The sequence below is a fragment of the Miscanthus floridulus genome, chromosome 18 (assembly GCF_019320115.1).
Source record: "Miscanthus floridulus cultivar M001 chromosome 18, ASM1932011v1, whole genome shotgun sequence".
Lineage (NCBI taxonomy): Eukaryota > Viridiplantae > Streptophyta > Magnoliopsida > Poales > Poaceae > Miscanthus > Miscanthus floridulus.
In genome coordinates this window covers 1,771,019-1,796,888 of record NC_089597.1, presented here as the reverse complement: position 1 = coordinate 1,796,888, position 25,870 = coordinate 1,771,019, and the positions used below count along the sequence as shown (strand labels likewise).

Sequence of the window (25,870 nt, the reverse complement as noted above, 5' to 3'; positions counted from 1 at the left end):
GGGCCTTCTGCGTGCGTAGAGGCGCACACAGCTGTGCCACTGGACGCCGGTGCTCAGGTGCGTGGTCACGGCAGTGTGTGTGGTAGCACCGACGTGAGGCGCTGGTACCACCCGACAGCAGCTCCGCTCGCCTCGCTCCCCGCAAGCGCCGCTCACTCCTGCCCGTGGCGCCGCACGCCTCGCTCCGCACATGTCGCGCGCCCTCGTCCGTGCAGATTCACCCCGCGCTACTGTAGTGGATTGACGGTGCCTCGCGGGGCCACGCCGCCGTCTTCGTCGCCAAGCTCTTCGGCGGCGTCGGCCCTGTCCTTCCTCACCACCGTCCTTCAGCGGCGAAGCCAGTGCAAAGTTGTCGGGGTCATGCGACCCTGATAACTTTGTACGAACAGTGGAACCCCGCGTATTCCGGCCAGCTACGACCTCATCAAATTGAGTTCATGAATCTGTGCGACTCCGGCAGCAGTTTAGTCTAGATTCGTCGCTGCCGTCCTTGAGCCGCAACGCCCAGGTAGGCCTGCCGGCTGACTCCACCGCGACGGGGCGCCTCCATCTGAGTGTCGCGGCCGCCTCCACCTCAACGGGTGCTGCCATCTGCTATCGGGGCCGCCTCCACCGTGCTGTCCGCGCCATGTTGCGCTAAAAAACCACGTGTGACAAACGTATGTTTCAGAGGTATATTGCAAATGTTTCATACGGATGTTGCAAAAGTAAATCGGGATGTTGCATATGTTGCAATGATTTATATAGTATGTTATAAGCGTATGTTCCCAATATTTCATCTGTTTTTCAGACCTTGCACGTGTGTTTATCTGGATGTTGCATATGTTTCAAACGTATGTTGTAATAGTTTTATCTGGATGTTGCGTATGTGTTGCAATTGTTTTCAAGTGTTTTTCACGTGTTTTAAACACATATTTCAAGTGTTTCATCTGTCTTCCTCTGTATGTTGTAAGTAGTGCATCTAGATGTTTCAAAAGTAGATCAGAGGTTGCATCTCCCTTCTCGCCTTCTACTGCCTCGCCTTGGCGTCTCCTCCTAGCCTTCTGCTGCCTTGCATCCTTTTCAGTCTGTAGAGGGGACGCGCCAGGGGATGGCGGCGCAGACACGAGCACACACTCTCTCCTTCCGTTACGCGGGCAGGTAGCGCTTCGGTTATTTTTTCTGTTATACGCGGGGATGCCGAGATGGGATGCTCCCATTGGTAGGCCTGAGACTAGGAACTAGGCCACGATTCGGTTGGCTAAAAATAGGAGCTGCATCTGGACATGCTGCTGGCATCGAATGTCCGGGCGCTATTGCCTCCGTATCATCTTGGACTGAACCTCGGTAATCAGATACAGACGTGTGAGCTCCGAGGACTTATTTTCGGACACAGACACGTGACCCGGTTATCATATCGAAACTAGGTAGGACCCAGACTCGTGTGCTCCTAATAGAGGATGATTCGTATCGACGCATACGCGCGAGCACGGATGGAGACTTAGTATCACCGACCGAGTAGATGATGACATTTCAGCCTTTTTGGATGTAGAGATTTTTCACTTCCTATTCCTATTTTTTATAAACATAAAAAATGAATAATAAATTCAATATTACATGCCTTTGAACCCTTAACCCTAGTCAAACTAATCAAACCATAAACTGAAATCTTGCATTGAACGGTTTGTTTATCCAATCTAATTTAGGTCTTGTTTGGTCGTGTTTCTTTTGGCTGTGACTCTAAGCTATAGTACTAAAGGAGCCGGAGACGGAGGAGGCATAAAACGTGGGTTTTTTTCGGCTCTTAGTACATTTTGCGAGGAGAGAGAAAAACTTATAAGAACAGAACGGCTATAGTTGGTAGTGTAGGAGAAGCTGGAGTCAAAAAGTTCTACGAAACAAGCCTCTAAGTTGTACGAATGCACCATGCAATCCCCCAAGAGGACTCGAACTCGATATCTTCAGTCTGATTGCTGATTGGTTTCTGGGTTGATAAGCTCGGCTGGTGCTAATTTATTGTGAGAGAAAAATACTATTGGTTGGCTGATAAGCCCTGGCTGAAACCAACAAACAAACATGCTGCTTAACTCTACTTCTTTCGGCTCTTAGTACATTTTGCGAGGAGAGGGAAAAACAACTTATACCAACAGGACTGCTATACACCCTGTTCGCTTGTTGGTTTCAGCCAGTCCAAACCAGCCAGCCAACAGTGTTTTCCTCTCACAACAAACCAACACCAGCCAGCCCAAACTAGCCCAGAAACCAACCAACGAACATGCCGTTAGTTGGTAGCGTAGGAGAAGATGGAGTCATAAACAGTTATGCGAAACAAAGCCTCTAAGTTATACGAATGCACCATGCAATCCCGAACGGGGGCTGGAACTCGATATTTTAACTTTACCAACACATGGATAGTATAAATATTAAAGTTATGATATATTTATGTGCTTTACAATAGGAGAAAAAATTTATCAAGATTATATTTTAATTCGATCATACATACATACCGAATAAAACATTGCCGCATTATTCCCAATATTAACTTATATTATAGATGTCATATATGATCATCATAAAATAAGTTATAGCTTCTAAATTTTTATAAAAAAGTAAAACATAAATAGATATGTACTTTTCTCGTTCTCGTTTCCTTGAAAGTTTGACAGCTTTTTCTCGCGTTGTAATATATGGACATGTTTGCTATAATATATTAAAGAGTGGAAATTCCTTCCTCCAAAATTTCATTCTCTTAGTTCGTATGTCCTACCACTCTCTTAGAGCATAAGAATTTTGGTCTATTTTATTAAGAATAGTAGTGCATGATGATGAAATAGATATTAGAGTCCTAATTCTAACTCATGACCCATTTTCATACGAGTTAGAATAATACACGTTCAACCGTGGTACAAATTCTTATTCCAAAACAAGTGGCAATATGTGAATTCCGTTGCAACATATAGACATTTGCTAGTTAAGACAAAAAAAAAGTAAATGAATATGCGGTCACGGGTCCTTGCTCATGGCTAACTCTTCTCACTAAAATAATCTGATTAATTGATTATTACGACAGTTGGAGACGTTTACAGCTCAGCTGACGCGCGAATATAATGTCAACTCTTTTGAACCGTACCAAAACTATGCACACGTGCAAGTCGCAAAGGCTATAGAGATTACAGAAACAGTGGGCCATTTAAGGGGGAGCTCAAATAAACAAAACGGAGTACTAGAGCTAGAGGACGCCACAAACCCATTAACTGCACGGTTATGATAGGATTGATGGACGAATTGCCTCTTCTCAAACCTCAACTTGATCTAGGTAGTTGGGACGTCGCTCATAGTTCTTGAGACACAACAATAAACTTGGACAGCCTGAGAAAATCAAATAGATTAACATTCTTAGCTGATAAGATTGTATTCAAGTACACTACTACTATTAACATTTGGTGACCTCTTTTATACAAGCGTTTAACCCAACTAATAGTGTGCATTCTAAACTTGTATACTAAAAAATATATAAATGTTTTATAAATTTTACTAGAGATAGACATGATATATCGCTCCACAAAATTTCTTACAAAGCTCAACTTGATCGATTACAATCTTTTGTCGAAAAAATCTTGATTACAATCATAAAAAAATAGTTTTTCTCAGTTAATTTCGTAATCGATTCACACAAGGAACCTTCCGTTAAAATTGGTTATTTGCACAAACGGTTCACACAATCACACGAGGAATGCTTGTGAATGTCTTTCCTCGCTCATGTTGTTCAAAGTTGATACTCTCGCCAACTAACACATATGCCCATAATTTAACCCATCTATGAAAAAGGTAGGAAGGTGTCTAGAAAAAAACGTTTTATTATGGAGCTATAGAAGCATATGAAAATGTAATCTTGATGCGTGCTTGAGGAATTGAACATTGATCATAGCATATGCTCAAATGAATTTACAATGCACCTTAACATGCTGGTACACTCGCATAACTTTGTTTTGAATTCAGTTCGTCTTACATAGAAATTTGTGGGTGGATGAAAAAAAAACACAACTAATTGAACCGTTTCAAACTGATTTGAGGAGCTTTAGATACATATATACAGATATGGCGGTACATGCACAACATATATATTGGCCCAAGTTTGACACAGATTTGACATGAACGATAATGCTCTGGTCAGGGCGTCCGATCGTTCGGACGGTCACGTTCGTGGGACGCAGCACCAGCTCAATGGCCCAGCAGTCGTATCCTCTTGTCCACTCGTCTCTAACCTTATCCTGTTGTCTCCATTCTCCAAAAGGCTCTTCACCGTAGTGATGCAACCATGGGTTTCTCCGCCGGCCTCGTTAGCGCCTCTCAGAGTCCGTATTCCGCCCGTTGGTGGTGCCCCGAGGCCACTTGCCGCCCCTCTGGCCGGTCCGCAGCTGCCCTGCCCGGTCAGCTCCAAGGCTACAGTGTCCCCTGGCCGGTTCGCCGACAACGCGAAGCTCCATTATCAAGCTCCAAGAAACGGAGGGCGGCTTCGCTTCGGCCGCCGCCCCATCGCAACCCCTGGCCAGTCCGCAGCTACCCCTGCCCAGTCCAGTCTAAGGCCGAGGTGTCCCTTGGCCAGTCCGCCGAAGATGCGAAGCTCCATCACCGGGCTCGAAGAAGTGAAGGCGGCTCCGCTCCGGCTGTCGCGCTCAACAGCTATCGCGCCCCCTGGACGGTCGCTCCACACCACCGGTGAGCTCTACACCGATGAACTTCACATGCCGACGAGCCTCCAATTCTCTCCAGCAGCATTCCGCTGAAAACGCATGTTGCAAGCATACATTTCAAATATTTTAAATGTTTCATAGGTATGTTGCAAGTGTTTTATACGGATGTTACAAAAGTAGATTGGGATGTTGCATACTCCCTCCGTCCCTAAATCACTGTCGTTTTTACTTCTCGAGAAATAACTTTGACTAATTTTATATAAAAATATTAATATTTATAGTAGACCATTGAATCTATTTTCTTAATAAATTTATTTGGAGATGCGAATATTGCACGTATTTTCTATAAAACTAATCAAGCTTACAACACGGAAAAAAATAACAATTATTTAGGGACGGAGGGAGTACAATACAAGTCGGACTAGCCGTCTCATCATTGGCTTGTACACGTATGTTGCAAGCGTCTATTTTCAAATGTTTCATCTGTTTTTCAGATGTATGTTGCAAGTGTGTTTATCTGGATATTGCATATGTTTCACATATATGTTGCAAGCGTTTTGTCTGGATGTTGAAGAAGAAGGAAGACACCAGAAAGAAAATGTTTCTCAATTCCGCATGTAGGAATGTTGGCCATCGTTCGTTGGGCATATGTTCTCAGACATTTTACCGAATGTTTACATATGCGGTCATCCATACGAAGCGTCGTACAGGTTTGGATTTGAGATTTGGAGCTATTCACAGCGTAGATACAATATAGTTTATTATTTTTTATATATGTAGTGTATTCCAGAGTGTCCGTAACGTGATGATGTACCCAGTTATTATTTAATATATTTCTTCTCTCGTCTCAAAAAAATGTTTTGCAATGGTTTTCAACTATTTCAGGTGTTTTTTGCAAGTGTTTTAGGCGCATGTTTCACGTGTTTCATCTGTCTTTTTTTTGTATGTTGCAAGCGTTGCATCTGGATGTTTTAAAAGTAGATCCGGTGTTGCAAATGTTGCTATGGCTATATACGCATGTTTCAAACATATGTTTAAGTGTTTCATCTGTTTTTAGACGTATGTTGCAAGTGTTTTATTTGAATGTTTCAAAAGTAGATATTTGAAAAGCACATGTTGCTGCTAGTGCGCCAACATGGGTCAACGTGCCGCCGTGGGTCATCGCGCGCGTCTGCTACTAGTGGTGGTGCTGTTGCTGTTGCGTGCATGCGGGCACGTGAAATAGAGCAGGCTCGGGTGGCCCCCACGCATGCGTGGTCCTGCGTGGCCTCTAGAGCGAGATGGGTGCAGGGTGAGGGAGCTGGGTGCATCAAGCGTGGACACGGAGCACCGCTCGACGTTAGCGCCTCGGATCGAAGGTCCGGACACTAGCAAATCCGTTAAACTTGCTTGGGCAGTGCCAAAATTTTGCCTTGAACCAAATTCAGGTGAATTACATAGCAAGGCCAATATTTGGCCTGGCACTGGCAGCCTGGGCCAGCATCGTTGCTGGCTTGCTGCGACAGTGACAGCGGCAACGAGGCACCCCCTCCCCTTCTCCCGCAGCCAGCCACGCAACGCCAAAAACCTCGAGCCTTTTCCAGTGTGTTATTACGAAAGATGCTCTATTTCTACGTGTCACTAAAAAGTTTATATGGATCCTGATACCATGACGCTAAACTCTTTTGTCCAACACATCATTCCATCACCATTCTATTTGGTTTTGACCATTTGGCAACTCTTACGTATGGGACCGGACAGAAAAAAATGTCCATGTTGCCTTTTCAGTCACGGACATATGTGGAGGCTACGTTGACCGATATTGACCGGCATATCCCTTAGGGCCTGTTCGGTTAAGCTGAAACCTGGCCAGAAATAATTCCGGTTGACGACGTCTATTTAAATTAGAATACGAATCTAGGAATATTTTCAGGGACCCATTCCCCTTCAACCGAACGGCCCCATAGACTGGCCACAACGTGAGCTTTTGCCGGTGCTGAAAGAGGAGAGATAGTGTTTCAGCACCGGTGCTGAACATTGTAGCAGCCGATGCTTGGTCCAATTTTTTAGGCACCGTGGCAAATGCGTTCACCTGGTCCAATTTTTCAGGCACCGTGGCAAATGCGTTCACCGATGCTGAACCAATAAAAAATTATTTCCAACCAGCCGTTGGTCCTAAATGACTAAAATATTATTATCCCATGCGGCCGTTGGTCCTGGCCATTGCCTTGCATGCTAGCCGTTGCGGCTTGCTGCATATATATACATATAGTTCACCAAGTATAGATCAAGCATATATCCAAATACAAAAGTTCAAAGATAGACCACTCTTCCTCTTCTAGTTTCTCAAATCTCATCAACTCACACACAGAAGCACCAAATCCAAACACACGGCAGTACCCAAACTTCCAAACCTTCAATCAGCAACAACACTACCCCATGAACTATCCACCCACCAATTTGCATGGTCCCTACCCACAAAATATCAGCAATTCCTTTGGAGGACCACCAAGTTTCCAGCACTTCCCTTTTCCACCACTAGCATACCATGGAGGTTACCACGGAAATGGTCCAGCATCTCCAATTGGATCGATGCCATTCTTTGGAAGTGGTGGCAGCAACTCCAGGGGTGATGAGAGCAGCCCCATTGCTTCATCTTCTCCGGCGTCCAGAGCCCCTCCAATGCAGTCAGCACCTGTTCAAATTCAAGAAGGCAGTGAGAGCAGCACAGATGAAGGTGAAAAGCAAGGAGGTCGCAAGCTTTGGCGTGAAGAGGAAAACCTACGCCTAGTAAGTGCCTGGCTCAAGAATTCTAATGATCCAATCGATGGCAATGGAAAGCCTCGAGATCGATTCTGGAAGGAAATCGCAGCTGAGTACAACAAGAATGCTCCAAAGCAGCAAAGAAGAATAGCAATGCAGTGCAAAGAACACTGGCACAAGAATATGCCTCTCATTAACAAGTTCAATGGAGTCTACAATGATGTCAAGAATAGAAATGCTAGTGGTCAATCTGATGATCAGCTTATGGAGGAGGTTCGGGCAAAGTGGAAGGGACTTATGAAAAAGAAACGACAATTCCCATTGGAACATTGGTGGACAGCGTTGAAGGACCAGCCTAAATGGGCTAGAGCTTACCCAGCACATGAATTGCAAAAGAGGATTAAGCTGAATTCATCTGGTGCTTACAGCTCTTCTTCAGCTCAAGACACAGATGGTGCATCTGTTGAATCGCGGTGACCACAAGGGAGAGATGCAGCCAAATCTGAGAAGAAGAAAGGAAAATAGAAGTGCTCAGAAGGAAGTCTTTTTACAGAGGAAAGCATGCAGAAGTTCAATGAACTACAGCTACGGAAGTCTATGGCTGCTGAAAAAATGGCTGAAGCAGCATTAGCTCAAGCTACAGTTGATGACAAGAATGCTGAAAATAACAAGGAGAGGAACAAGTTAGACAAACTTGCAGCATATATAGAGCTATTTAACAAGGACACTTTAGGTTATGATGAGGATACTTTAGGAAGACATAAACAAGTCTTGGATTTGCTAGCTAAAGAGCTTTTCCCTTGAAGCTGTTGCCTCACATGATAGAAGCTGTTGCCTCACATGATCTTTGGATATGGCATGCATTTTTTGGTGTTGCTGGGTCCAACAATGACATCAACGTCCTAAACCGGTCACCTTTGTTCACTGAAGTACTTCAAGGAAGAGCCCCAGAAGTTCATTTCACAGTCAATGGAACTGGGTACAACATGGGGTATTACCTAGCAGATGGTATTTATCCCAGAGTGGGCAACATTTGTAAAAACAATACCCTTGCCTCAGTGTGAGAAAGACAAATTATATGCAGAGCATCAAGAGGGAGCAAGAAAAGACGTGGAACGTGCATTTGGTGTTTTGCAAGCTCGCTTTGCTATTATACGCAACCCATCACGTATGTGGCAAATGAACTCACTTGCTGAAATCATGTATGCATGAATTATACTGCATAACATGATTGTGGAGGATGAGAGGGATACTTTTAGAGTTCGCTATGACGACAACTATGAGAGTGAATATGACCAGCCTAGCTCTTCATCCACATTGACTGGATTTGGACACGGGCCTATTCATGGATTTTCAACACTACTGGAGGTAGAAGAAGACATTAGAAACCGAGATATGCATCGTCAGCTAAAAGAGGACTTAGTTGAGCATATATGACAGCGATTTGGACAAAATCAAGCTTAGTATATTATGTAATTTCTACTTGTAATGTTTGTATTATCATGCATGACATTAGATGTACCAACTTATCATGTGTGTAATAAACTAAATTCTCATGTGTGTAATTTCTAGTTGTAATGTTTACTTCATATTTGATTCAAAACTTCCAGCATCATCCATCGCAAAAAATTCTAGTTGTAATGTTTACTTCCAGCATCATCCATCGCAAAAAAATTATAATTGTATTCGACATTAGATGTACCACCTCTGCTTGTGCACTTCATATTTCCAATATCACAAGAATTATAGATAGCATGGCAATAAAGAAAAAAAAGAGTTACACAGCAACAAGAAAAGGATTAGTTGATGGAGCTAGCACGCACCTGGAGCTGAGCTCGGTTGACTACGGGTCAAGGCGAAGCAGCGCCCAAAGCTGGGGCCGTCGATCCCCGCGACTTGGCTGGCCGCCGCCGGCGCGATTGATGGGGGCCGGCCCTTGCGGTGTGCCTTACGGCGGTCGCCGCGGCGTGGCTGGATGCGCCCCGTCGTGTGCCTGTCCGCGACCCCCGCGGCGTGCTGGAGGCAGCCCCGTGGCTGGATGCGCCCGGTCGTGTGCCTGTCCGCGACCCCCGCGGCGTGCTGGAGGCAGCCCCGCGGCATGGCTAGAGGCGCCGCCGCCGTGAGGCTGATGCCGGCCCCTGCGGCGTGGCGGGCGGCCGGATCGACGGCGACGGCTGCTGACACCATCTCATGGTGCTGAGATGCCCTGAACCTTGAACGAGAAGTGGCGACCAGATCCTCCAAAGATAAGTGCTATGGAACCACGATTTTGAGGAGAGCTTTGATTTGGGGGTGGAGAGATCGATTTTTGTGGTTTCTGCAGCCTAATTTAGCGGGGATGGAGAGATCGATCGGGGAGGCTTTGGGCGGAGATGAAGGGGAAAAGTCCCTGGCGCGTGAAAGGACAGAGAAAGAAGAGGCTGGTTCTATGGGTGGGGTCCAGGTACAGTGAATCGTCGATGCCCACACTGCAGAAATATCTGAGGCTGAATTTTTTTTTGAAGCAACGACAACGCTGTGGTCAGTCTTAGTCTCTCACTCTCTCTTCTTGCTCAACTCCCTCGGTTCCCTAACCCTCTAGCAGCAGAGAACCCCTAGCGGCGGTGGATCTGACGGCGGAGGCTGTAGCGGCGGTTGGGAGAGAAGACGACGAATCACTCGTGCTTGTGGCGGCGCATGGGGTAGTGGAGCGTTATTCGACCGTGGATCCAGAGGATAGGCGTGGCATGGCGGGAAACAAGGCGTGGGCGAGCAACCGGATTGGCTTGCGGACAAATGAGTTCACTGCTTCCCCATTGGTTTCGTGGCTCCCCCAGCCTGCCACCGTGGCAAGATTCAGGGCGCGGGAGTCGGCGGCGGCATCCGAGATGCCGTCCTTCTCTGCCGGCGCCTCACCGAAGCAGCAGCACTTCGCGAGGTGCCAACTCTTATCTCGTTGACGCTGTTTCCTTCCGATTGTTTTGTTTCATTCGTTGACCTGGGGATTGAGACCTTCGCGTAATTGCGTTGGTTGGTTGGCTTGCGCAGATGGAGGCAGCTGATTCGGCAACAGCGAAAGTCGCTCCCCATTGCGTCAGGTTTGCCTGCAAAGCTTTTAGATGTCTGTTCACTATGATATTTTTGGGGGGTGTTAGCTCAGGGAGCTGAATTTTGTTGTCTGTTGTTGCTTCAGTGGAGAAGAGGCTAGTTGAGGAGGTGAGGAAGAACGACACACTGATCATTGTTGGCGAGACTGGGAGTGGCAAAACTACTCGTAAGTATGTTTCTGTGTTCCTCTTTTCACAATTGTTGCTTGGATGAAGTAATTGATAGAAACACGTTGCTTTCCAAAACTTTTGGTTGTTAGTGCGAATAGGCTCTGATTCAGATGTAACTGTTTTGGGCATAAATTAGTGAAAGTGGTGTTGTGGATTGCTTTTGTTTGTGGGTTTGTAAACATCTGTATTCAATAACATTACAGTATTAATTAACAAAAGGACTATTATTGTAGAAGTGAAATGGAATCTTCCCACTGTAATCTCATATTAATGTCGTTCCAAGTGGGATTGCTTGCTTAGGAAAGTTATTTTTAGGTTTTGTACAGATTGTTTGACAGAAACAGCATGTTACAAAATGTGTTTGTTTGCATATTCATCTGTAATTGCAGAAACATACCATACTAGTATTTGTGTTCTGTCTCCTACCTTTCGTTCTACTTTGATTCTTTGAAGAAGCAATATTTTCTTTAATTTGGTCATTCAGAGCTTCCACAATTTTTGTACGATGACGGTTTTTGTTAGGATGGTAAAGTCATTAGCATCACTCAGTCTCGAAGAGTTGCAGCTATTACAGTAGCAAAGCGTGTAGCCGAGGAATGCAACGACCAGCTGGGCAAAAAGGTTGGATACTCCATCAGATTTGATGATTCCACATCCAATGCAACAAGGATTAAGTACATGACTGATGGTTTGCTTCTGAGGTAATGATGTGTTACTGCTTTGTTGCTTGTTTGATAACCAGTTAGTTTTTTTGTTATTGGCATGTAAGTTAGTCTTTGATCCTCTTTGATGTGGTAGTTGCCTTTTTTGTGAGCAGTTTGAGAGCCAAAAGGTTTAGGTTTCTTGTCTCAATTGTTAACCCACCCCACCCCAATAATTTAAGTTCCACGAATGATGTGTATGTTTTTGGAAGGTGTACAGATGATATGCACTGCAGCCTGCAGGTCTCCTTTTTAATACGCTTATAGTTACAATCCCATATATAGTTGTTTTATCATTTATGAAGTAGGAACTGAAGAACAGAAGGCATTGATACACAATTCCCTTTTTCTGTCTCATAATGTTCCTTTTATTTTGTACTTTCAAGCATCTCTTATATTTTAGCGTTTTGCCATGGTAACTGTCCATACACCTGCATTGAAACTTGTTTAGCAGAATGTGGATTTTTTTCCAGTGCTGTTTAAACCTTCTAGAGTGAATTTTCCATTCAATTATACCTTATCATTTTACATACTGATATATGTGTGGCAATAGTTTTGGCATAGGTCTACATTTCTTTTCTTTTCTTTTTGGAAAAAAATAGGTCTACATTTCTTTTGTTTGATGTGTGAAGTTTCTTTTTCTAATCAAAAGGTTACTTCGGATTTTCAGGGAAGCACTTTTGGATCCATTCTTGTCTAAGTATAGTGTTATAGTTGTTGATGAGGCTCATGAAAGAACTGTTCATACTGATGTCTTGTTGGGTTTGTTGAAAAAAGTGCAGCATTCACGAGCTAATGCCAATAAAAATGGGAAGATTTTGCCTGATGTACAGGGCCATTCTCAAAATTTAACTCTTAAGGCATGCCAGGGAACAAGATGTGCTCCTCTAAAGCTGATAATTATGTCTGCTAGTTTGGATGCTAAGTGTTTTTCTTATTGCTTATATCTGTTGCACCTGCACATGGTTCTGCTAATAAGGCATATGGTCACTTTGCAGATATTCAACCAAATAAATGAATACTTGTCCCTTTTTATTTGCATGCCTTTTCTAACATCCTAAATCTATCCTCAGTGGTCGTGCTGGACGCGAGGGACCAGGGAAGTGCTTCCGATTGTTCCAAGAAAGTGAGTTTGATAAACTGGTGGATTCTACTGTGCCTGAGATCAAGCGGTGTAACCTCTCAAATGTTGTTCTGCAACTCAAGGCTCTTGGAATTGATGACATCATAGGTTTCAATTTTATGGAGAAACCATCAAGGTAATTTTTTAAGACTGCTTCTACATAAAAGAAAAATGCGCGGAATCATTTTTATTTGGTGTGTGCATTTGTGCTTGAATTTTATACTGGACTATTACTGTCTCGAGGGGAATTAAATATCAGTGATGAGAGGATGCAATTTATGTTATTGTGTTTAATGTATTTTATTGCTCGACACATGTACCCAGCTTTAAATTTATAGGTAAAGAAAACCCATGACCTAGACTTCTTTATGAACCTTATGATCTGCACTCGTCCTGGTAACACCTAATAGAAACAAACAAACTGAAGTTTTTTACCTAGGCTTCTCAGTAATTATAAGTTAAATAGCTTGCTGCTTTATATCAGTGCTGAGTTTTTGCTTGTTGGCGTCCAAACTCCAACCTACTACAGGACTGCTATTCTGAAATCACTGGAGCAGTTAATCTTACTAGGGGCTCTGACTGATGATTATAAGCTCTCAGATCCAGTTGGTCATCAGATGGCTAGGCTGCCTTTGGATCCAATGTACTCCAAGGCATTAATTGTATCAAGCAAATTCAAGTGCTTGGAAGAAATGCTCATTGTTGTATCTATGCTTTCAGTGGAATCGATTTTCTTCTCCGTGCGTGAGAAGTTAGAAGAGGTATCCATTTGAATTACTGGCTTTTGTAAAATGTATGTCACAATTTGGTTCTTATCTGATATTGTGGAGTCATTCCCTCGGTTCACTTATTTTAGGGGGTTGTGTTTGCTTTGCAAACAGGTATCATTTTGTAGCTTTGGGGCACACTTTTCATCAAATGCTCCTGTTAGTAGCTTGTTGGTAGTGGGAACTGGGAGATAAGTTCCAGTAAGGAAAACTGTATAAAGAAAAATGCATGCACTCCATTCAGAAATGTATCATATATGGCATTCTAGAATTTGAGTGGTTAAACTTAACTTTGACTGCTATCTGTGAACAGCCATTTAGATTGTTCATGTGCAAAAATTAGTACCATCAAATTTGTTACAAGCTGTATAGAAAATTGATGGTCTTTGTTGTTAGGCTACCTTAAAAAGGTACCTTTATACATAAATCATGATTAATTTTTTGCTTAATCATAAATAAGCATATGCTTTCGATCTGTTTTTTGCTCACATTTCCTTTGTGCCACTCTTTCCCTATTGGGCACAAGATAATGAAACTCGATTTGTTTTGTGATGAGAAAGAAATCAGTGTGTTACTCGCTGCTAATAGTGCAATAATTGACCCATTTAATTTATTTTCTATAGGCAAGAGCTGCCAGGAAGGGTTTCGAAAGCTCTGAAGGAGACCATATCACATTAGTGAATGTCTATCGAGCAGCTGCAGAATGCTTGGAGAAGAGCAAAAATGCAAATGCCAAAGAAAAAAACAATGGAAAAGGCTTTGAACAGGTGGTGCAGGGAAAACTTTATCAACTACCGCTCTCTAAGACATGCTCGCGATGTTCACAGGTTAGTTCTAGTTTCTGCTGTCTGTTTCAAAGTACTTGTACAGAAGCACTATTGTAGGTGTAGGGAGTTAGAATGTAATAAGTAGTTTAGCACACCCGCTGATGTCTTAATGAAGTAGGGAAAGCACTGCGAAAGAGTGGTAAAGATAAGTATTGTCTTTTTTTTTGTGTGTGTGTGTACCTACACCCCATTTTCAAAACACATTTGTACATTTTCAAACTAGTGAAAAATATGTTCTTTTAGGTCGTGGACACTGCTGGCACACAGTTTTGTGGGAAAATTTAACCATGTGTGAGCTACACAAAAAAAGACAAATCACTTACATTTTTCTCAATAAAAAACGATAAACTTGATCATATGTGAGCTGCACAAAAAGACAAAATACCTATCTTTTTGCACAGAAGGCATGTGGTCAATTTTGTCATGAAATTTTGTGTGTCAATATAATTATACATGGTCTACATGTATGCATTTTCTTTCCATAAATTTAAGAAATGCACAAAGCTTTTTTTAAAGTTCTCAGATGTGTAGGGGAGCCAGCTGAACCTGCTGCATACATGAAACAGTGTATTGCAAAACAGGGGAAGGGCGAGTTTGGTTTTATTATGGTTGGAGGGATTGAGCTATGAAAATCAGATTTGAACATCATTATTTAAAAAATGAAATGGAAACATGTACGTTTTGACTTTTATTAGGACCTCTAGACCATGCTGCAAGTTGACATAGCAATTTTCTGTCATTTGCAGTCAAATCCAGGGCCATGTCCAACAAATGGGGCTAAACCTGTCATCATGTGGAGATGACATGCATGGTTCTGTTTCGGAGATGCCTTACGTCTGCCTTCTTGAATGCAGCAATGCGACAGCCCGATGGATCATACAGGTATCATTCCATGTTATATATTTTCAATCCAAATGCCTCACCATGGATATCTTTCTCATGCATCTTAATCAAAGAGTACTGTCCTAAACTAATCTGGGACTTAGATCACACCAACCAAAACCTGAAGAATGCTGCATGTTTGAGTTTATATTAAGATTGTGATGAGGACTACGATCCTCCCCATCTTAAAGGTTTTACCTGTCGTTTGGCAGGGCCCTTGCGACTGGCCAGAGCGTGCAGATCCACCCTTCATCCGTGCTTTTCAGGACCAAGCCCGACTGTGTCGTCTTCAACGAGCTAGTTCGGACGACACAGAATTACGTCAAGAACCTGTCCCGTATTGACCCCTTGTGGCTGGCTGAGCTCGCCCCGCAGTACTACGCTACCGAGGAAGCGAGTAGCTGTGATCTGTAGACATTGCGCATATTATTCTTTTATGGTATAGTGATGAATTATTTATATTATATTAATTAATTAAAGCATGGTGCCACTGCCGAGCAATCTTATCCTAACAAATGCATTCGAGGGCTGTTTAAATTTTGAACTTAAAATGTACATAATTTCCGTATGCTTTAAAATAGAGTCAATTGTAACGATTTGAAACAGACCCAACTACAGGTAGACTAGACACAATGTGAATTTTCACTTCAGAACCCCGCCCCCCACCTTTTTTTTTTTTTTTGCCTTGCATCGTCTGGAGTGTAACCCTGCCTTGAGTTAATAAAATCTCAACATTTCTTTGCAATGAGAAATTAAAATGGATCGTTTAGGATTAGGTGAATACATTTCTTTGCAATGAAAAATTAAAAGGGATTGTTTAGGTGAATACGATTGGAGCCGATCCTCTGGGGTCTGGGGACTATATAGCAAGGAAAAATGTTGGTGTAAGCTACACGTTTTAAATGTGACATTTTTCTCTTGTAAGATGTTTGGGTAAATGCTGAATTATTTCCTTCTCAATTCTCGACTGCTGAACAGCTACATAGGCCCAAAGCCAGCCGCTGGGGCTGCTGCTGCTGGTATCTAAAGACACTACACTGTAGAAACAGTGAAGTTCAGCAGCAACAGCGCTGCCATGAAGCCAACCGAAATAAACAAATGTCGTCTTTTTTTTTAGCCGGAACAGTGTTTTCTCTCACAACAATTCAGCCAGAACAGTATTTTCAATCAGTTTTAGCCAAAATTCTACCGGCCTAGAGGGCTAGGCTACACAATGCGGCTGCTGCTGCTGCTGCCATGCTGGACCCTGCTCCTTCGCACTGCCGATATTCACCTGTGACCCCTAATGGACCGTCGATCCGTGATCAAGAGGAAAGGAACATGGCCGACACGGGAACGCAGTCCCAGGCAGCGACGAAGCCAGGAATCGACGAAGCCAGGGCTGGCTTCCTCTTCTTCTTCCTCCAGCCCCTCCTTGCCTTCTTCTTCCTCCTCATGGCGGTAGCCCGGGCTAAGCCCGGGCTCTATGTAAATCATGGCCATAGGGGGGGCTGGAGCACGGGTAGCCCCCCGCTGGCTTCGTCGCTGGTCCCAGGGTCCTGGGACTCCAACTCGATATACAACCCGTGAGGGACAGCCCGTGACGCATGAGAGTTTGAGAATTGAGACCCTATATAAATCCACCGTCGATCCGTGATCGACAGACATCGGACTGAACGCACAAGCCTGGGACGACGGAGTTATTATAAATAAATTCGTAGCGACCCAGCCAAGCGCCCTCGCAAAGTCGCCGTCGCCGTCGCCGGAGAGGAGGCAGCAAGCCGTCGACGACACCATGGCAAAGTGTCACCAACTGATATTGAGGAAGGCATGCGAGTTGGGTACGTCCCTGGATCCCTCTTTAGTGTTTTATACCATCATCTTTAGTTGCATTTAGAAATTTCCTTGTATTTGGTTATGCTTCCTGATAATGGCATTGGTTTAAACTGCTAATGCTGAAGTAGTGGTGTTACATGCAATGGACGTAATACTTAATAAATAAATGATAATTGTTTTGGATATTTTTTTCAAGTGGAACTTTAGTGATCAGGATTTCCGATGATGTTGGAACCTTTCCCCAAAGTCTAGTTTAAGTTCATGAAATTTTGTCGATTGAGTGTAGGAAGTTCTCAGGAATTAGAATCAGGCTAACTGTCCAACGTACTCAACATTCTTGTAGTACACATGAAAGATCAAACTGAACTGGGTCCACCCTTGAATAGAGCAAATTTGACTTAAGTATTGAAATTGTGTATGTACACATGATCTCAGTAGTTTGTTCCATATAAGTACTACACTGTGCAGTAAAATCTTGTTCCTGTATCAGTTAAAGCATTATATGGTCAATTAAATTGTGCTGATTCTGATCCTGTTTATAACAGAGTTGATCGGAACAAGTACCAGATTCAAATTCCTTTGCCACCCAAAATCGATCCAAGCGTTACAATGATGACAGTTGAAGAAAAACCTGATGTAACATACAACGATGTTGGTGGCTGCAAGGAACAGATTGAGAAGATGCGTGAAGTTGTTGAGCTTCCCATTGCTTCACCCTGAAAAGTTCGTCAAGCTTGGTATTGATCCTCACAAGGGAGTCCTCTGCTACGGTCCTCCTGGAACTGGGAAGACCCTTCTTGCCAGAGCAGTCGCCAACCGCACGGACGCCTGCTTCATCCGAGTGATAGGCAGCGAGCTGGTTCAGAAGTATGTCGGCGAGGGTGCGCGCATGGTCCGTGAACTCTTCCAGATGGCCGGATCAAAGAAGGCATGCATAGTCTTCTTCGACGAGGTTGATGCCATTGGCGGCGCTCGATTCGATGACGGTGTTGGCGGTGACAATCGCCCTGTTCCCTAGGTTTATTCGGCTATTTTTTAGTTAATAAATAATATTTTTTTCTCACATCTAATCAATAAACAGTATTCTCAACCATAACTTATGAATAAAACAAACAGGACGAATGAGTCCAGCGCACTGTGCTCGAGATTGTGATCCAGCTCGATGGGTTTGACGCTCGGGGCAACATCAAGGTGCTCATGGCCACCAACAGGCCGGATACGCCGGACCCTGCCCTGCTGCGCCCAGGGAGGCTGGATAGGAAGGTTGAGTTCGGCTCGCCGGATCTCGAGGGCCGCACCCAGATCTTCAAGATCCACACCCGCGCCATGAACTGCGCTTCGAGCTTCTTGCTCGCCTCTGCCCCAACTCCACCGGTGAGTTTTTTTTTTTCTGGAGTCCTCAATTCTCATTGCCATGCCTGTTTCCATTGAATGGTATGTTTCTGGAGAGTCCTCAATTCTCATTGTCATGCCCATATGTTGCCACAGGTGCTGACATCAGGAGTGTGTGCACGGAGGCCGGCATGTACGCCGAATTTTTTACATTTTGGTTTTTTTTTTTTAAGTTTCTCACAAATAGACCTTTGGCAGAAAGAATTCAGAAAATGGACCCTTAGCTCGGCGCCAGCGTCTCTGGCGCCGAGCTGCTAGGCACGGTGAAAATGCCTGCCAGGGGGCTCGGCGCCGGTCACTCTGGCGCCGAGCCTCCTGCCATTTAAAAGTGCATGCAGTGCAGTTGCGAGTAGTACATGCTCACTTTTAAAAGTGCATGCAGTGGCGTAGACTGACACAGCACATTCAATTGAACTTGAAGAGTCACATCAGAGTAGTACATTCAATGGGGACCGTGCAGCGCATGCAGGAGCTGCACTTCAACATATTCAGGTTTCATAACTATACCACTCAGTTTCACCCACCCCAAGCAAAGACAGAAACGACAGGCCTAGTGCTATATTTGCACAATGTTAAAAGATGACACATACATTGTACATTAATAAAGTCACTCACTTGATGTTCACTGTCCGCAACTGCTGCCTTTCAGCATCAATTGACCTTAAGGCCTCACTAGCCTGCTGAAGAGCACGTTCCAGTTCCTGCTATGCTGCTAATTGCAGAGAAGCAGCCTGCTCAGCCGTCCGATTAACTTCATTAAACCGAGCTTCCAGGTCATCTTTTTCTTGTAAATGTGTAGGAAAAAAAACTAAAGATCAACTTCTTGTTTCAACAATTCAGCATATTCACGAAACATGAGAAACAGGCAGCAAAGAGTCAATTACACCACAACAATCGTTGAATCAAATTGTACTAGTTTATTCTCAAACTAATGTGCACATAGGACAGCCGAAAAATTCCATATTTAGGGAGAGACTGAGGCAGTGAAGTAAAAGATCTACTATTTTCAAGCTAAAGTGAAGATAGGACAGATCAAAAATTAGTTACTTCTTACCTTTTATATATCTTGTATACGTTGTTTTGCACGCTTGCGAAGCCTCAGAAACTTGGTATCCAGCTCAATATATTTGTCGTCGCGTTCTTTTAGTTCCTTTTCCATTTTTTGTTCAGCTACATGCACGGAACTAATGATGAATTAGACTCTGAAACCAAAAAAAAGAGGGCAGCAAGGACTAGGTTGTATTACATATTATAATGACATATGTCATGACCTCATAAATCTATTCCAACTTTCAATTTTAGTTCTTATTATCTACTAAATATGTTTCTCTATATTTTATGTTGAAACTCTAGTGAGTTGCCGTTGCTTTTATTCAAAAATCTCATTTCTATTTTGTTAAATAAGTATATTATAGGTCCTAAAATGCACTTTAGTTACTCAACAATATACAGCATGTTCGGTTGGGGCTGAAACGATCGTTTACGACCAAACGAACAGAGCGATAGACAACCATTTGAGGGCTCTAAATATTAAATTTCTTCTATCGAATAACTTTGTGTGTATTAGTAATTTCTCCTTGGCACCTCTGCTATTTGTGCCATGTTTGCTTTCCATTTTGTTTTTAGAAGTCACAGATTTGTTGTTTCCTTAACTTTTAATCACATCTGGTCTTATTTTTAGTAAGAGCAGAGGAATAAGACTGAAATCACTGAGATACAGGCTTAAGATTGACCCTTGATGAAGTCCAATTTAAAACAAGGAGGGTAGATCATATTAGCATATTTAATTTCTCAGTGATACAACTATCTTAGCCACCTACCTTTCCCTGTACCGAGATGTAATCTATCCGTACAAGAAACAAATATACGCAAATAAATAGGGGCTAGCTGATGTGACTCTTCAAGTAATTGAATGCGCTGCACCGTCTGCATGCGCTGCACGGTCCCCATTGAATGTACTACTCTGATGTGACTCTTCAAGTCCAATTGAATACGCTGTGTCAGTCTGCGCCACTGTATGCATTTTTAAAAGTGAACATGTACTACTCGCTACTGCACTGCATGCACTTTTAAATGGCAGGAGGCTCGGCGTTAGAGTGATCGGCGCCGAGCCCCCTGACAGGCATTTTCACCGTGTCCAGCAGCTCGGCGCCAGAGACGCCGACGTCTAGCTCGGCGCCAGCATCAATGACGCCGAGTTAAGGGTTCATTTTCCGAATTCTTTCCGTCAGGGGTCTATTGGCGATAAACTTTCGGAAAAAAAAGGCCCAAATGTAAAAAATTCGGGCATGTACGCCATCCGCGCGCGCAGAAAGACGGTGACGGAGAAAGATTTCCTGGATGCCGTGAACAAGGTGATAAAGGGTTACCAAAAGTTCAGTACGACGCCGAAATATATGGTGTACAACTAGGTATTCTGGCTGGTTTTCTGTCCCTTTGCCTCTTGGGGCCTCTGCACGAATGTCTTTTTTGTAACCTCTTCTGCGCGATTGTGTATGTATCAAGAACGTTGTAAGATGAAGGCAGGGAAGTAATTTGAACGGTTTTGGGAGTTCGGGGGTAAAATGTCTGGTCCTGGAGTTGTAAAAGGAAAGGAAAATCAGAAACTTTTTATTAACAAAGATGGACGACAGAAGTCAGCTGGATGGGCTCGCCGCCGATTGGCTAGCCTCTTGTTTACACAGTGGGCCTGGCCCATTTTTTCTTTCTTTCCCCAGTGACTGCGCTGTCGTGCTGTCATGGTTGGAGCAGTGCAAGCCTGCAGCGAGTTGAGCGACGTGCCGACGTACAAGAGCAATCGATATTTTTTTTCCTTCCATAAATTTGTCACTGCATGCGCTCTTTGGTAGGACGACAATGATTTGGAAACGTACTACCAAAGAGCATTGTCGTCCCCAAATCACCATTCTCCTCCCCAATGCTCATCAAATTCCTTAGCTCGTCTGAAAGAAAACAGTGCAGCCAATTTTTTTTTTTTTAATCTTGGACCTTAGCTTTACAGCTGGCAAGAGCAGAGCAAGGTGCCATTTACGCTGCTGTTGCGACGACAGTAGGAGGGGCAGGGGCAGTCCTCCCTCATCAACGCTTTAACTGTTGGCTCTCTCTCAAAAAGCCAACTCAATGCAAGCGCATTCATGGCCTCTGGATCCACCGCTACCGCACTTCACTACTACTAGGGCTTGCTGGTAATTATACTTGCTCTAAACACCAAAAAAGCAACCTGCAATCCAATCCAAGCAAGGTTTTTATTAGTAATGAAAACATTGCATATTTGCATATAGAGCAGCTACCATTGCATCGGGTACTCCTTCCAGTTCCAGCTAGCTATGCACGGGGTGGATGCGCGGAAACCGGTTTGTTCAATTTGTTTTTTTAGTCGAAACAGTGTTTTTCTCTCACAATAATTTAGTCAAAACGGTATTTTTTAGCCAATTTCAGCAAGCATACGTGTAGGAGATGCAAGCAGCTTTAACATCGCTTTGTGCAGCAGCAGCAAAGCAGCTTGCGCGCAAGAGCCATGGACGCGGGTGGTGGGGGGTGTTAAATGAGTGGATGGATGGACGGAGGAGGAGCAGTAGTTACTCCACGGTGTGACTTGTGCCGGTGGACGGTGCCATGGACCTCGCTGTGCTGTACTGACGCCGACCAAGCTGGCGAGCCAGAGAGAGCAGCGAGATTTATATACTTCGCTGCGACGTGCGGTGTTGCCCGAAAAAAAAAAATTGCCCTTTTTTTTAATGAAAAACTTTCAAAAAAAAAGACAAAAAAACAAAAAAATCGGTCGCATTGACTGCTTGTTGAGCTGCCGTGTCCGATCGAGGCTCCTCTCCTCTCGTCGCGAGTGCATGCCACGCCACGCCACGCCACGCCACTGTTGTGTTGGATTGGATCGATATCCATGGACCATTGCAGCGGGACCTGCAGGCCGCCAGTTGTGGACTGGTTGGTTTGGTTTCTGATGCGGTGCAGCGCCGGTCGGCCAGCCGAGCCTGCCTGCCGTGTGTACGCACGCGTCCATCTACGCACGTCGAGTACACGGTACGGTGTGTGGATCCTTATTATCACTTGTCAGTGTCTTGCCGAGCCACGTACGTACTTGTGTCAGTACTGCTGTAATTCGCAATGGCATTAGCACGTCAAGGTCAAGCATCAAGGGCGACAGCACCTCCGTTGCAATCCTCCCAGCTTGTGCGTGCCTATTCGTGCAATGTGTGCTGTCTCCCTGTGCCTATCGGCAATTGGCCCTCTTCGGTTTATCCAGGAACCGATTTGTTTGGCTTCTTTTTTTACTAAAATAGTATTTTTTTCTCATAACAATTTAGCTAAAACAGTATTTTTCAGTCAGTTTTAGCTGACCGAACGGGCCTTAACGAAAAACGGGCCTTAAGGTCCGATCGAGAAAAAACAATGTGTGCTGTGCCTGTGTGCATGCATGGGCCGGGCGTGCAGTAAATTGGGGGAAGTAATCAGGTAATTAACCGCGGAGCAAAGGACTGTGCCGTGCAGGGCGGGAAGCATGTGAAGGTCACAGGCTCGTGGCCGAGGGATCCATCCATGATCCGAGGATACCCACGTCGCGTGCCACTGTAACGGCAGGCCAGCCAGGATGTGGCTCACATGTACTTGTACGTACTCTAGAGTCTAGATCGTCGTTGACATGATGTGTGGTGCGGTGCCTCCAACTGCACCTAGGTCAGATTACTCTCAGTCACCGGTGTGATCCGGGCCTTGTTTAGTTGCTCTCGTAAAGTTTAGTCCATATCTTATCGGATGTTTAGACACGTGCAGAAAATATTAAATATAGATTAAAAAATAATTAATTGTATAGATTGCGACTAATTTGTGAGATGAATTTTTTAAGTCTAATCACTTCACGATTTGATAATGTGGTGCTACAGTAACATGTGCTAATGACGGATTAATTAGGCTTAATAAATTCGTTTCGCGGAGTACTGAGGACTTCTGTAATTTATTTTATTATTACTATCCGAACACTTCCATGTGACACCCCGATGTGACACTACTAAATTTTAGCCCCTGGATTTAAACGAGGCCTTAGCTGCATTTGTCAGCAGGTAAGACTGTCTCCAACAGCTCATGCAAAGGGCAACGCAAATCCAAAATAGGTCATGCATAGTGTTTTAGCTGAAGAAAACCGGCTCCAACAGAAGACGCAAACAGAGCATGCATTTTGGGTGCGAGGCCACCCGGGACGCTTATTTGCGTCGTCTTTCTCCAAGACGCAAAGTCTTCGGCGCGGGACCGCTCATAGACGACAGGAGGAGGAGGCGGAGGGCTCGCCACGTCGCGGTACGCCTCGTCGACGATGAGAGGAGGCGCAGGGCTCGTTGCGTCGCGGTACGGCTCGTCGACGCTGGGAGGAGGAGGCGGAGTGCTCACCGCGTTGCGGTACGGTTCGTTGACGACGGGTGGAGGAGCCGTGGGCTCCGACTTGGACGACCCCGCCTCCTCAGCCTGCGGCTGCAGCAGCGCGAGGGAGGGCGGCATCGGATCCCCCGCGACGAGGAGGGGAGGGGGAGGCGAGGGAAGGTCGAGTCACGTGGTGTCCCTCGCATCCGCGACCACGGCCGCGCCCATCGCCGCCATGGTGTCCTGCCCGAGGGAGCCGTTGAGGACGCGCAGCGACTGGCGGGTCTCCTCCGACGCCGACTCCATGCGGTTCTGGTGCATGGACGGCGCGGTGTCGAGGCGGGCGGTGGCCGTCATCGTGGACGGGTAGCGGTGGTGGTGGGGACCGTGGCCGTGGTGCTGGAGGTGGAGATGCTGGGAGTGGGCGACGACGACTGTGGAGAGGAGCAGAAAGGCGAGGAGGAGGGGCAGGTGGAACGGTGAAGCCACCATGACTGCTCTGCTGCGGGTGAGGGAAAAGGCTGCTATGGCTGAAAGCCTGAAACAGAGTGGGTGGTGGGTGCTAGGCGGGACCGTGGCGGGGCGTGGCTGGCTCGGCGAGGCGAGCTCGCTGTGGGAGCACCTCCGGAGCCGCTGGCCTTGGTTGCCTCGCCAGATCTAGGACCGCTCCCCCGCCGCCGGTGATGAGCAGCGCCGCGTGGTGGCGGAGGTGCTCGCGCAGCACTCACCGGATCTTGCAGGGAGGGAGGGAGGCTGTACAGGGGAGGGAGCTCGCCGGCGAGGCGGGCCCGACGACGACAACGGCGAGGCGGGGAGGGAGGCGGGCGAAGCTCGACGGGGAGGGAGGCGGGCGGCGCTCATCGGATCTCGCAGGGAGGGAGGGAGGCCGTGCAGGGGAGGGAGCTCGCCGGCGATGCGGGCCCGACAACGACGGTGAGGCGGGGAGGGAGGCGGGCTGTTGGAGAAGGAAGATTTTGGGTCGGCGACCTATTTACTGTGCAAAACCCAAATCCTAGAATGGGTCGCTAATTTAGGTATCAGCGGTTGGAGATAGTCTAAATAGAGGCTCATTTGCCTCACCATACGTGTAGGAGATGCAAGCAGCTTTAACATCGCTTTGTCCGTGGCACCCCCTTCATTCCTTCCAAGGACGATGGCATTGAAGTAGATGTTGGAGTACGCTTTACCTGAACTCTCACTTCATCAACACAGCTGCTTTCTGTAAGATCTAACTGGGGCATACTATATAAAAACTTCTGTTTTGTGGTTTCTAATCACTGAACTGCAGTTGATAATGGTAACTAAACCAGTCGCATTCGCACATACATGCCTCCTTCGAGACGTATATAAGGCGTTCTTGAGTAATATAAATTAAGTAAATTAAACGGTACGAAGTACATGTAAAATTAAGCTTATATCTTTTTCACTAAAAAAAATGCATGCGTTCCCTCACACACCGCAAAAGAAGCCTGTAGGCTGTAGCATGAACCGGATGTTGAATATTTGGTCAATTTACGACTTATATTAATCCATAAATATGACTTAAATAATAGTAACAGTATCACTAACCATACTGTAACAGCACCACTACTGCAGATAGTATTTAACAGTGCAGCAACCAAGTGCGCTAAAAACGCTAACAGAATAGCATATGAACAATAGCGTACAGTGGGATTAGATTTATACCCTAGGGTGGGACTGCCGGTACCCGTGGACAGTGAGCCACCATCTTCTCCGTCGTTGGTGTTGGTGCGGCCACCAGTCCTCCTCGTGTCCACCATGTTGCAGAGGAGGTCGCGCCGGGAGACTCCTGCAGATGCGATGTCGGAGCAGTGGCACGGGAAGCTCCTGCAAGTGCGGTGTCGCAGCAGTAGCACGGGAAGCTCCTGCAGGTGCAGTGTCGGAGCAGTGGCACGGGAAGCTCCTGCAGGTGTGGTGTCGCAACAGTAGAACGAGACTCTCCCGTCAGGAAGCAGAAGCCCTCGAACAGGAAACTGCAGACGGGGCAGCAGTCGCACCGGGAAGCCGGCGCTCCCCAAAAACTTGATTCCCCGCCTACCTGTGCAGGTACGCTTGACGGGGGAAGTTCCGGAGGCCTGCTACCAAAGCTCCCTGTGCGCGTAGGGAACTCTGGTCGGAGATGCAGACGAACAGCTCAGTGCTCAGATGTTGCGGAGAGGAGGAAGAGGAAGAGTCGGGTCTCGCACACCTAGAACAGGGGCGCCCTTCCCTCATTATAGCCGCGCAATTCCCATCTGTTCGTTAGGCCCTATCGGGGGAATGAACCTGGACAGGGTGGTTGGGCGTTGGGAGTTGGCTGC

At 45.5% G+C, this 25,870-nt stretch overlaps 2 pseudogenes; both read left to right on the top strand.

The window, feature by feature from the left end:
- The first annotated feature begins 10,264 nt into the window (after positions 1-10,264).
- LOC136521228 (pre-mRNA-splicing factor ATP-dependent RNA helicase DEAH10-like) lies at positions 10,265-15,386 on the top strand (annotated as a pseudogene).
- An 822-nt stretch (positions 15,387-16,208) lies between these two features.
- Positions 16,209-20,590, top strand: LOC136521226 (26S proteasome regulatory subunit 7-like; annotated as a pseudogene).
- The last annotated feature ends 5,280 nt before the right edge of the window (positions 20,591-25,870 follow it).